Genomic DNA, 12251 nt, shown 5'->3' on the forward strand with positions numbered 1-12251 from the left:
GAATCAAGAGCCTTAGAATTCTACAATGAGTTATGGATAGTAGTTCAAAACTAAAATAGTAAAAAAAAAAATAACATGGTGATACAATTTTATGTCAAGATCTTCATATTATTAAGAGTTGCCAAAAGACGTTTCATCAAATATGTGAACTTTTTTTTTTTTTTTTTACGAGGAACCCCCCTAGCGACGAGCCATAATGGCTCCCCTCTAGTTGGTAAACCCCGGGTAAACGGCAAGCCAGGCCTCCACCGCTACCAGACAAAGCATCCTCTAGTCAATCAGTCACTAAATGGAGCTCGCCCCAAGGTATTTTGCCTTGAAGGGAATCGTACCCGTGACCTCTTGCTTCATTGGAAGTCCTGGTAGCCACCCAGGCTATGCCTGGATGGTTAAATATGTGAACTTGATATAGCTTTAACTGGAACCCAAATACAATTTGATCAGCTTCACAGGTACCCATTGAAACTTGCATACATATTAGCATGTATTTCAATGACCGATTAATAATATTGATGGGTTGAAAAAAATCATAACTGCTAAAAAATTATAATGAAAACATTAATATGATTAATTATTAATCAACCAATTATATACACTTGTGAAGTTGGTCTCTCGAAAGTTTCCTAAAGTGCATCAATAATGTTAAGATCTTTACACAATCTAGAATGACAATAACTCATTCAAGAAATAACACACTTCGAATAATGCTACTACCCTTGATTCACATCATAAACAACTTACATACAACCAAATGGATGTACTACTTGATCCTTACATACACTTGCGTATGGTAAATCTATATCAGCATAGTAAAACCCTTTTGACTACAATGCAAGGTAATATATTGATTACTATTTTGTAACATGTTTTAATTGTATCATATTTTCAATTATAGCATAATAAAGATAATAATAATGACGTGAACATACCTGCTCGATCAGAAGGATGAGTTCAATAATCTTTTGTCATAACCATAACATTTTGAACTCACATTCAGTTTAAACTTGAGTAAAGAATTAAATCTTAATGGGTCACTTACTTGAATCATAATAAGATCCGGATCCGTCGTGTGTAGGCTGGATAAATATTAATTAGAACAAATAATTTTAAATAGAAACGAATGTGAGTATAAATCAAACATTAATGACTAACAAGTTAGAATAGCGTATGAGCTTGACATATACTTCTCAAGATTCAGAACTAAACTTTTTATGTGAATAGACACTTCAATAGGATTGTTGTTTCTTTGTAAAGCATATGATAAACGTTCATAAATACAATACCGGTTTAGGTTTAAGGATAACCGCAATTCCTAGAAACAGTGATATCATGGAATTGAACATCAATAATAGGTCGTGCGTACGGCTTAGTATTCCAATCATTTTTAGCACAAATAGTGATTAAGTAAAGTTTTTATTTGTTTAGCATAAACAGTGTTATGTATCACTATATAATTATAATACTTCATAAAATTAACGTTTAATTTAATTCACTCAACAAAACAGAGTAAATAATCTGAGGTAGTCAGAGAAAAGATATTTTATTTTTGTAAAAACAAACCTCTTAAATTACCACCACACTCACCTTCAGCAAGACAACAATGATAGCCCGATCATTGGCGGCCATGTGTGCAACAATCTTGTAAATCATTTGAATCTGTCAAAAATGGAATACATGACATCGAAAGGAAAAAAAAAGTTGCATTTGTTACTATAAGTCAAAAAGATAAAAATTAGTCAATGTATATATGATGCATTCACTACAACCTCAAGTTATTCACTCAAAAGTATTAAACTTGTAAAGGTACCATTTTCGTAACCATAAGTGATTCAGGCAATATCTAAAAACAATTAATCATGGACAGAAATGTATAAGTGGGTCAACCCGCTGTATACATAAAACTTTTAACCCGTTTGACTCCTTACCTTATTCTCCAAATCGACCTATCTTGACACCTCTATGTACAGATGGGATCCGTTAAATGAATAACAAAAAGCAAGCACATATATCTTCATAAGCATGGCAACGATCTGTTACTTGACCCGTTACTCAACTGAAGATAGAGAATACAAAAGAATGAAAACGTACACTATCTGCGCTGACAATTACCTAAATATTCAATAAAGGCAGTACCGCAGTAACATCTGGATTATCATAAGGCATAATACATTAAAGACACGACAATTGAAACCAAAAGCAGATAAACTAAGCAAAATTAAGATTATAAGTTCAGATATTGATACTTGGTACATTGTTTGTGCCATCCTTTACAATAACAAATGCGTTTAGCAAATAAAAAAACAACATATATTTTCATATCTAGTTATTATAATTGTAGTTTACAGAGGCTTTTATTAGATGGGATATAGAAAACAGTGACCTGTTAACATGCAGTCACCACAATTCAAAAAATATATGTTATTTTTTTTAATAACAACACCAGCGTTACCATAAGAGTATCACTCGATTTCAGTCCCAATGCCATATATATATACAGAATATAAAAACATAATGCATTATCAATCAAATTTCAGCTCTGTAGCTGAAAACATACGGATTTTAACTGTTTAAGATTGCAATTGATTTTCTACGATTCTAGCAACTATAAAGATACCTGAATACAATATGAAAAGATCATTAGTTTACTTAATGGAAGCAAAAATATCATATCTATGAGTTGGGATTGTGATCATTAGAGGTGACAAAAATGGGCGGTCCATACCCGTTAGGTTGAACCACAAATATAGATGGAGCTATCAAATTTACATATTTATATACAATTCTACATCAGTCGGCTATACTTTTAACCTAACGCAGTATTGACGTAATAAAAGCCATGGTAAAAATCGTTTATACAGAATTACTAAAATAATAATAATCTGGGCCGAATTATTATATTAGATAGGTCACATAAATAATAATTTCGTCATCCCAAATTGTAACTAGATCCTCTCAACGTCAATGAGGGACTCCAATGGCTTGTGTTTCAATGGAGAGATGCCAAACACAAAAGATGAAAATGGAATGAAAGTGAATCATTGTAGCTTTATAAAGTATAGTAAGTCAACAAAGTCTGAAATATATTCATAAACCCTAGCTTTACATCAAAATGTATAATAAACCTAGGTTTCAATAATCGATTGTGACCTAAATCAACAAAGAGTTAACATTCAATTTTACATTAACAAATTGGTAAGACACGTTACCTCCAGGTGAACAACGAATTGAAGCCACGAACAGAGTTGAATAATCCTCAAGAGTGTGAATCGCGATTTGTAATTGTGGTGACCTTAAAATTCTAAACTCTTCATCCCATCCCACTTATAATTAAACTCTACTTGAAAACACAAAGATATACGAATAGCACTTACAAAATAAAAAAAAACTCATAGCAACAGATGTTTAGACGTAACAAAAAGTAGAAACAGTACATCAAGTGAACAACATAAAAGGCAATCAGTATTGACACCAAAAATTTAAAACCTTCATTTACCTTGAGGCAACACAAATGATGTTGCGAAGCAGAAACTGAACCTTAACTGCAAAAACAGTCGCATAATCAAAGAAACAAAAAATTAGACACCAATCCGCACACAATTTTTCAATCCATAAAATAAAATAATACTGATTTCGTAACATTAACCAGTCAGTGAAATTAAAAATTACACATGATTCAACACTCAAAAGATGATGCAATCAACGTTATAAAATATCTTTAGTCTTGATATAATAGCTAGCAACCTATTAAACAAATTAATAAACAACAATAAATTTGGCAAAAGAACCGAAAAATAAAAGACCGAATCAATTAGGTTGGTGAACAAAAATGAAATCCGATGGACTTTATACATGTATATTCATACCTGGAAAGAAATAGATGGATAAACTGATGTGATGATTATCCCATCATTTAATCGATGGATAAACAAACCCTAATTTGTTCATGATAAAATCGACACTTCAAGGTTTGTACCTAATTTACATAATCGTGAATATGGTTCTTGTTATGAAACCCTAAAATTAAGAATGGATGAGGATGTTGTAGCGGAACTAATTGGATTGGGTTTGTACCTGATTTACATAGATGGAAGAAACTGATGCTATGATTATCCCATCTTAATCGATGAAACTGATGCCATAATATCATAAATTCATAATCACATACGTTTGCTAACCCTAATTTTAATTAGGTGACTAACGATTTGACAGATGTAACAGAGAAAGAAGAAAGAAACCGATGAAAGAGAATGAGAAAGATGAAACAAATTGAACAGATTGAATGGTTTTTTAGGTTTAAGGTATACGACGAATCAGAATGCGACAGATGTCATTCTCTGAGCATTTTCTTGACACAATTCGAACAGCCAATCAGATGTTGACATGTGGAAAAATTGTTTTGGGGAAATGGGATGGCAAGCCACCTGGAAAATGTTTATGCTTTATATAAGGTTATAGATAGATACATCTACTAAATCTATGATAAATATGTAAATATTCCCAATTTCAAGGTATTTTAATAAATTGACCTTAAAAAAAAAAACTCTCTCCATTTCTTTTACAATCTTTTTTCACTTTTCTTTTTCATTCAGTTATTTTTAACATCCAATTAACCGATCGCTAATCGACCAAAACTACCGATTGTTGACTGACCGAAATCACCGCGCAGCAAAACGCAAGTTTGTTTTCCCTATTTACTCTAAATTCAAAGAACTTTTATCTACAGTGTTAAAATAATAACATGGTAGGTAGATTTGGAAGTAGCCAACAAGTATATACCACATGTATATTGTGGTTATATTATTACATGGAAGTCTTTTGGTTGGTGCCTACAATTTGTAGTAGGCAAATTTGACTAGGTAAACCTCATTACACAATCACCTACCACATTTTCAGTAGTATAAATATGAGCCTTAACCATGCTCATTTCTCCTCTAAAAACACATTCTTCTTCTTATATTCTAAGAGTGTAATAGAGAGTTTGAGTTTAGTCTCCTAATTACAAGAGATATAAGGATTAGTAATTATCCTTGTAATTAGAGAGAAGTTGTAATTCCTATTATTCTTATTAGTGAAACGTTTCTTTCCTTGCCCGTGGTTTTTACCCTATTGGGGTTTTCCACGTTAAATCTCGGTGTCTCTTTATTGTCGCTATTTCATTTATTACTAGCGGTTTGCTATAATTCGGTGTCGCTTTTCTCAACAAGTGGTATCAAGAGCTAAGGTTCTAATATCTAGTGTGTATTAATTTACTTATCGTATGCTCCGTGGTTGCCACGGGAGTGGATCGTCCACATCAGAAAATAAGTAAGATTAATTTCACTCGATAAAAGTTTCCGGGTACTATTTCTCAGAAAAATAGTATTGTCGAAAAGAAGATTGTAATTATAGCAATGTCTACGAAATTTGAAATTGAAAAGTTCAACGGGAGTAACTTCTCGTTATGGAAACTAAAGTTGAAAGCTATCCTGAGAAAGGATAAGTGTTTGGCAGCCATCAGTGGACGTTTCGCTGAAGTCACTGATGAAAAATGGGAAGAGATGGACGGCCAGGCTATCGCAAATCTTCATCTGGCACTAGCAGATGGCGTTTTGTCTAGCATAGAAGAAAAGAAGACGGCGAAAGAGATTTGGGATCACCTCGTAAAATTGTACGAGACAAAATCACTCCACAACAAGATATTCCTTAAGAGAAAAATTTATGCGCTACGCATGAATGAATCTACTTCAGTTAATGAGCACATTAATTCTTTGAATACTCTATTTTCTCAACTCGCTTCATTAAGTTGCAATGTAGAGCCAAAAGAACGTGCTGAACTTTTACTTCAGAGTCCACCTGATTCATATGATCAACTCATTATTAACTTAACCAATAATGTTCTCTCAGAGTATCTAGTCTATGATGAAGTTGCAGCTGCTATTCTAGAAGAAGAAAATCGGCGCAATAACAAGGAGGACAAACAGGCCGGTTCACGACAAGTGGAGGCCTTGGTGGTGTCAGGAGGGAGATCAACAGAACGTGGCCCAAGTGGGAGTCACAATCATGGTAAACCGAAGTCTAAAAAGAAGAAGACCTATACATGCTACAATTGTGGCAAGAAAGGTCACCTGAAGAAGGATTGTCGGAGTTTAAATAACTCAAATCCTCAAGGAAATATTGCAAGCACTTCAGATGATGGGACTGCTTTGGTTAGTGAGGCAGTAGTAGCAAATGAAGGCAGAAAGACATTTGTTGATGTCTGGTTATTTGACTCGGGAGCTACTTTTCACATGACACCTAGAAGAGAACGGTTTAAACAATATGAACGTATCTCAGGAGGATCTGTATATAGTTGCAATGATCATGAACTAAAGATCATTGGAATTGGAGATATCATTTTGAAGATGCACGATGGTACAGTTCGTACTATTCAAGGTGTACGACACGTGGAGGGTTTGAAGAAGAACTTATTGTCTTTAGGAAAATTGGATGATCTTGGTTGTAAGATGGTGATACATGAGAAGATCATGGTAATCAAGAAAGGCGCAGTTGTACTTATAAAAGGAGAAAAGGTGGGTGATAATTTATACATTCTGAAAGGCGAGACGGTACAGGAATCGGAAGCATCTGTTGCTTCGAATAGTTCAAGTGATAAAGTTGCTATGACATGGCATCAAAAGCTTGGACACATGTCTGAACAAGGTATGAAGATTCTTGTTGAAAGAAATCTTATTCCTGGTCTTACAAAGGTATCGCTACCTTTCTGTGAGCATTGTGTAATCAGCAAGCAGCATCGCCTGAAGTTTAACACATCAAATTCTAGAAGTAAATTGATTCTATAATTGGTTCACTCTGATGTGTGGCAAGAACCAGTTCAATCCCTAGGAGGAGCAAAGTATTTTGTATCATTTATTGATGATTATACTAGGAGATGTTGGGTGTACCCAATCAAGAGGAAAGCAGATGTGTTTGAAGTTTTCAAAGTTTACAAAGCGCGGGTCGAACTTGAATCTGGTAAAAAGATCAAGTGTTTGAGGACAGATAATGGAGGAGAATACACTGGTTATGAATTTGATAAGTTCTGCAAACAAGAAGGTATCAAAAGACAATTCACGACGCCATACACTCCTCAACAAAATGGAGTGGCAGAGCGGATGAACAGAACCTTATTAGATAGAACAAGGGCGATGTTGGCAACTGCAAGCTTGGGAAAATCATTCTGGGCAGAAGCAGTAAGTACTGCCTGTTACGTGATAAATCGGTCACCATCAACTACAATTGAGTTGAAATCACCGATGGAAATGTGGACTGGAAAACCAGTTGATTATTCTGACCTTCATGTATTTGGAAGTCCTGTGTACGCAATGTACAATTCTCAAGAAACGAAAAAGTTAGATCCGAAGTCCAGAAAGTATTTGTTCTTGGGGTATGCTGATGGAGTTAAGGGGTATCGCTTGTGGGACCCCACTGCCCACAAAGTAGTCATCAGCAGAGATGTTGTCTTTACAGAAGACAAAGATCTTGAAGATGTTAGCACTTCAAAAGAAACTATACCGATACAGGTGGGTAATGAATTTCAAAAAGATTTTTCTGAAGCAGTACCAGAGCACGATGAAAATCAAGTAGTCGTTGATGAAGCTCCAGCGACTCGTATCTCTAATCGGGAAAGGAAACGTCCAGGGTGGCACTCAGATTATATTATGGAAAGCAATGTTGCATATTATCTTGTAACAGAGGAAGGAGAGCCAACAACTCTTCGCGAGGCACTAAATCATTCAGATGCATCTCAGTGGATGACAGCTATGCAGGAAGAAATTGAAGCTCTCCATAAAAATAAAACATGGGAACTTGTGCCATTGCCGAAAGGTAGAAAACCTATTGGAAATAAATGGGTGTATAAGATCAAGCGAAATGGCGATGATCAAGTGGAAGGTATCGTGCAAGACTGGTGGTTAAAGAATATGCTCAGAAAGAAGGTACGGACTTTAATGAAATATTTTCTCCTGTGGTTCGACTTACAACAATTCGAGTAGTTCTAGCGATGTGTGCTACATTTGATTTGCATCTAGAGCAGCTAGATGTGAAAACTGCATTTCTTCATCGAAATCTTGAAGAAGAAATTTATATGCTTCAACCAGAAGGTTTTGAACTACAAGGAAAAAGGAACTTGGTTTGCAGGTTAAAGAAATCTCTGTATGGTCTCAAACAGGCGCCGAGATGTTGGTACAGGATATTTGATTCTTTCATAATGAGCCTTGAATATAACAGACTTTATGCAGACCCTTGTGCATATTTCAAGAGGTTTGGGGACAATGATTTTGTCATTTTGCTATTATATGTAGACGACATATTGGTTGCAGGCCCTAACAAAGATCGTATTAATAAGCTGAAGGCTCAATTGGCTAGGGAGTTTGAAATGAAAGACTTGGGTGCCGCAAACAAGATTCTAGGAATGCAAATTCACCGAGACAGAGATAATAGGAAGATTTGGCTTTCTCAAAAGAATTATTTGAAGAAAGTCTTGCAGCGCTTCAAAATGCAAGATAGTAAGCCAATCTCAACCCCACTTCCTACTAATCTCAAGTTATCCTTCGTTATGTGTCATAGCAGTGAAGACGAGAGGAAGGAGGTGTCTCGCATACCGTATGCATCAGCAGTGGGAAGTTTAATGTTCGCAATGATATGTACAAGACCAGACATTGCACATGCAGTGGGAGTAGTTAGTCGGTACATGGCGAATCCTGGTAAAGAGCATTGGAATGCAGTAAAGAAGATCCTTAAATACATCAAGGGAACCTTAGATGTTGCATTATGTTATGGGAAACCAGAATTTATTGCCAAAGGGTATGTTGATTCAGATTATGCAGGCGATATCGATAAAAGTAAATCTACCACTGCATATGTTTTCACACTTTGTGGTGGAATACTAAGCTGGGTTTCAAAACTACAGTCAGTTGTGGCCACGTCAACAACAGAGGCAGAATATGTTGCAGCTACTCAAGCTACTAAAGAAGCGGTATGGTTGAAGATGCTGTTGGAGGAACTCGGGCACAAACAAGAGAATATCACTCTATTTTGTGACAACCAGAGTGCCTTGCATCTTGCAAGGAAGCCGACATTTCATTCAAAGACAAAGCATATACGAGTTCAGTATCACTTCGTTCGTGAGAAAGTGGAAGAAGGAACCGTGGATGTGCAGAAAATTCATACTGACGACAATGTGGCCGATTTTCTAACAAAGTCAATCAACCGTGACAAGTTTGTTTGGTGCCGTTCCTCATGCGGCCTAGCGGAAACGTAAGCAACATCATTGGCAAGGAAGGATTATCGTGTGGAGATTGATTGAGCTTCATTCGAATCTTCAAGTGGGAGATTGTTAAAATAATAACATGGTAGGTGGATTTGGAAGTAGTCAACAAGTATATACCACATGTATACTGTGGTTATATTATTACATGGAAGTCTTTTGGTTGGTGCCTACAATTTGTAGTAGGCAAATTTGACTAGGTAAACCTCATTACACAATCACCTACCACATTTTTAGTAGTATAAATATGAGCCTTAACCATGCTCATTTCTCATCCAAAAACACATTTTTCTTCTTATATTCTAAGAGTGTAATAGAGAGTTTGAGTTTAGTCTCCTAATTACAAGAGATATAAGGATTAGTAATTATCCTTGTAATTAGAGAGAAGTTGTAATTCCTATTATTTTTATTAGTGAAACGTTTCTTTCCTTGCCCGTGGTTTTTACCCTATTGGGGTTTTCCACGTTAAATCTCGGTGTCTCTTTATTGTCGCTATTTCATTTATTACTAGCGGTTTGCTATAATTCGGTGTCGCTTTGCTCAATACATAGACCATATGGAATGTCACGTTGTAAAAAAATGCGTACAAAAGAAAATATATTAATTACGGATAAAAGAAATACAATACAATACAATTATATAAACACGTCAAATTGATATTTAGTTTTATACAGTACGTTAACCATCATATTTGTCTCACAAACACAAACACATTCACATAAAATTATTCTTATCACAATTCACACATACTTAAAGCCTTGCACTTTTTTTTGTTCATAACCTATACAAACATAGAAACATCAAACATACAGTTTATTATAACCTTCAACTTCTTAAAGACTTCATCATCATCACTTCATCTGTATTACATATTTCTAATTAAAACGTGTATGATATTTTAGACTACGAGAAACGATCTCGTCGGCATCACTTAAACCAATAAAAGGTGCATTAAAACCAAGATTAGGGAGGCTACAACCAAAGGCGGAACTAGAACTTTAAGTTAATGGGGACTCGACTTATTTATAAAGAATAAGAATATATATTACATGCTATAATAAAATAACATAACTTTCCTTTCTAATCGTTTTATTTTTATATGTAAAGTATATCAAATAAAATCACTGTGAATATTATTTATTTCCTTACATTTCCATAATGTTTCATTTCATTTCCTTTATTTTCATTTATTTTCTTTCATTTCCTTTTGTTTCCTTTTATTTTCATTTGTTCCATTTCACTTCATTTCTTTTAATTTCATGTCCCTGTGTTTTCCATTCATTTCTTTTATAAAAAATTTTCACAAATGCCATCCATTTTATTTATCTTCTTTTATATTTAATAAATTTTCGTTAATAATTTTAGTAGTATGTAGTAAATAATATATATATATATATATATATATATATATATATATATATATATATATATATATATATATATATATATATATATATATATGAACTTTAACGTATATTATTAAAGAAAAATTAATAAAAAAAACCTTCAGATAAATTCGGGAATGAGATCAGATTTTATTTCGTATATTGTGTCGTAAGATCTTATAATATAGTAGTCGAATCTCTAAATGGAATTTCATTTATATATATTGTGAGGTTGGACTAATAAAATATAGAATAGTAGACTCGTAATACAAAAAAAAAAGTAAGATTACTAATTGACTATTGGACCGATTAGTTGAGATAATTTTCTCAAATCAAGATACTAAATATTATTTCGAATGAGCAAAGTTGGGGGTGGTTGAGCACCCCTAAACCACCCTACTGTCTCCGCCATTGGCTACAACCCTCCCTTGTGTCAAGTAAGTTCTGCCCATGCACTTAGATAAATACAAATCTCGTATGCCATTAACATCATCCAAATTCAAACCTTTTTCGACTCCAGGAGCTATGCGAGGGCACATAATCGCATTTTCATCTTTATTATGAGCTAATCCTAGTAAATGTCCTATTTCATGAAGAGCAATCGTCTCTAGACTAACTGCTTTATCACTAGGAAATGGGCCCAGTCCATCAAACCACTCTTCGTCTGCATCGTAATGCAACCTTCCATCTGTTGGGGGAAATGCGTGCGCTAGTACACCACCGGTCCATCAAACGGAAACCCATCTCCATGATCACCTCTTATAAACGAAATTTTTGTATCTGAGCTCTTAGGATCTGCAACTTGATAAAATGTGAAGTATTGAGAAGCTACGGACCATATGTTAAACACACGAGCAACGAGAGGTACATATGCAAGTGGAAAGCTCAAATCGAACGCGTAAGAAAGGTTGCGTTTGGGCCATTTGTTGTTACCAGGAAAAAATTCATAACCAGACACAATGTAAACCAAATTTGTGTTGTTTTGGTGTGTTTTAATATCAGGGTGTCCGCAACGAGGCTTGAGCATTTGTGAAACTGTGGGCCCATCTAGTTTCCCGGTGACGTTGAGATGGAAGAAGTTTTGGTAATGTTTGAGGGCAGCCTCAAGCTCTTCATCGAAAAGGTTTTCTTGGGTGTTGAGGTCGTTAGGGGTAGATCGGTAATTTAGGTATCTGAAACGGGCTAAGTATTGTTTGAGATCATCGAGACCTTGAGATTTGATACCCTTTTCTGCACCTTGAAGGTTTTTGATGAACTCAAAAGGTGAGTTTTGGTCATTGTACAACAACAAGCATAATGAAGAAAAAGGGTAACATAGCAATTTTTACTGCCATTATATTAACGAATGTGTTTTGTTTTTTGGTTACTTGTGAAGTGAAAAATTATTGGGTCTATTAATAGGAGAGCCAATGGTAGTATTTTTGGAAGTTTGTTTATTTCCCTTGGTAGTCAATGAAGTGAAAGGTTTATCTAATAATAGGATGAGCCAATGAAGTGAAAAGGTTATTAATTAGAATTAAAACCAACACATTTTTAAACCGAGTGGTATATTGAATTAAATATCAGTGTGCATATTACAATCC

At 34.7% G+C, this 12251-nt stretch overlaps 1 pseudogene; it reads right to left on the minus strand.

Moving 5' to 3' along the window:
- Positions 1 to 11054: 11054 nt before the first annotated feature.
- Positions 11055 to 11950, minus strand: LOC139842270 (metalloendoproteinase 1-like; annotated as a pseudogene).
- Between the last annotated feature and the right edge of the window lie 301 nt (positions 11951 to 12251).

The sequence above is a fragment of the Rutidosis leptorrhynchoides genome, chromosome 4 (genome assembly GCF_046630445.1).
Source record: "Rutidosis leptorrhynchoides isolate AG116_Rl617_1_P2 chromosome 4, CSIRO_AGI_Rlap_v1, whole genome shotgun sequence".
Lineage (NCBI taxonomy): Eukaryota > Viridiplantae > Streptophyta > Magnoliopsida > Asterales > Asteraceae > Rutidosis > Rutidosis leptorrhynchoides.